Source organism: Akebia trifoliata, chromosome 15 (assembly GCF_017979445.1).
Source record: "Akebia trifoliata isolate Shusen 1 chromosome 15, ASM1797944v1, whole genome shotgun sequence".
Taxonomy (NCBI): domain Eukaryota; kingdom Viridiplantae; phylum Streptophyta; class Magnoliopsida; order Ranunculales; family Lardizabalaceae; genus Akebia; species Akebia trifoliata.
In genome coordinates, this window is record NC_141389.1 from 3197570 (window position 1) to 3199798 (window position 2229).

General features: G+C 32.3%; 1 pseudogene; it reads left to right on the forward strand.

Moving 5' to 3' along the window:
* The first annotated feature begins 672 nt into the window (after positions 1–672).
* LOC147383936 ((-)-alpha-terpineol synthase pseudogene) lies at positions 673–1023 on the forward strand (annotated as a pseudogene).
* The last annotated feature ends 1206 nt before the right edge of the window (positions 1024–2229 follow it).

Below are 2229 nucleotides of genomic sequence, written 5' to 3' on the forward strand. Positions count from 1 at the left end.
GTCAAGAGTAATATTGTATCTTACATTTTCATCAATAAAATCAATCTTAGGAACCCAATATCCTCAAAATCTAGCAATAAATTTATTTTTGCAATTAAAAGAAATCATAACATGAACCCTACTGCAACCATAATCCTAGGATAATGGAGTATCTTTATTAACTGTGATGGTTAGAATAAAGTACGATATAGCTCTTCTCTGGTGATCCATCACTCTTCTTTGTTGCTTTTCTTTCATGCAAAGTAAAAAAAAAAAAAAGCTCATTTGTGTAGTCTTTTTTTGTAATCTTATATCCTAGGAGATATGTTTATATGTAGAGTGTTTCGCAGGGTTGCAGCAGACAAGCCTCTGTATGATTACACTCAATAATGTTGATCATCTTTATCTTCTAAAAATCATACTAACAAACAGTCATCACTGTTGATTACACTCAATTATATTGATCATCCTTATCAGAGTTCTTTCTTCATTATTCTTCAATTATATATTGGAGGTTGAAAGAATGTTTCGTAAATTAAATTCAAAAACAATTTCATGAATTTGGAATCAAAGTAGCACTTAATTAAAAGTTTCATCATGACCATAAAAACAAAAATCCAACTCTTATCTATCTGTTAACTATGGAATGCTTTTTTGTGAAAACTAGATGTATTTAATAGCTTCAAAGAAAAAATGGGAGGTAATTTTAAGACAAGCATTGGCAAAGATGTTGAAGGAATGTTGAGTTTGTATGAAGCTTCATTCTATGCTTTCGAAGGAGAAGATATATTGGAGGAGGCCCAAGAATTCACAAGACAACTCCAGGTGGTCGAAGGGAACAGTGATACATATCTTTCCAAACAAGAGAGCCATGCCTTGGAGCTCCCCTTCCATTGGAGGACGCCAAGACTGGAATCTAGGTGGTTCATAGATGTATATGATACAAGGGATGACATGGACCCATTGTTACTTAAGTTTGCCAAGTTGGACTTCAACATGGTTCAAAATACACACCAAGATGACATAACATCTCTCTCAAGGTAAAAAAAATAGATGTACATTTTTTTATAAATATCTATTGATGGTTTAAAGTTCCATATCATTTCGAAACGTTTCATTTGATACATTCCGATTCTAGACATGACTTGAAAGTAATATTAAAATTTCAGATTGTATTGGAATATTTTGATTGAGATTGTCTTGATATTTCTTCCAATTAAAATATATATTACCTAAATATGAGATTTTTAAATTTGATATATATTTTTCTAGGTATGTATATATGTCACATAAAGTTGGGCCATGTAACGTTACATGGACCATTTGAATTCCTTAATTCACTGAGGCACAAAGAAACATGCTAGTTTAGACTAATATATGAAATGCAAGCCCAACAAAGCAACATCAACTGCAAAACTTGAGAAATTGTTCAATACAGATAAAGGAGCATGAAAATTTAAGAAAAAGCTGCACAGTTTACAAGTTTACAAAGTCACCCACGACTCAAACAAAAACTCGCCAAAGCTGGAAAGCTGCGTCTATCCAACTCCTTAATGCTGCCCTACATTATCTTGGAAAAACATATAGAAATACCATTGGATTCCCATGTATTCCTTCATAGTTTTACTTTGCGTTCACCCACATCTACTTTCATACTTCCATCAACATACACTACTTTTCCTACAAATAACCAACCAAGGCACTTCCTACTTGAATAAGCAGTTAATTCATTCATAACCAATACAAACATAAAATGGAGGCCAAATTCACAAGTTTTGGGGAACCAAAATTACAGTAATTGTAAATAGAAAGGGCCCTCATTGTTTATTTATTTTTTAATAGGTATAAGCATGCATTATCAGAGAAAAATAGAGTACATTAGGATGTTGATATGACAATTCTAGCACAAACAAAAGGAAACAAATTGCGGCATATAATATACTTGCTCTCATCTTAATATGAAATCACAAAAGAACATAACTCTAATTCTTTGAACAAATCAGCTCTAATTTGTACAAGAATTATTGGCTATGATATTTATACAGAGATAACATTCAAACCCTACTCTAAATCTCTTGCAAAAGGGTACTTAGAGCAACATGTCACATAAATCAAATAGAACACAACAGAGGTATGTCATTGCCCATATTAGTACGTTATCACCCTATCTTGTCTGATGAGGAAACCTGACCTTATTCATATTGAACAGACTTGATACAAAAATGTGCAACTACAAGAGTTACTAACAAA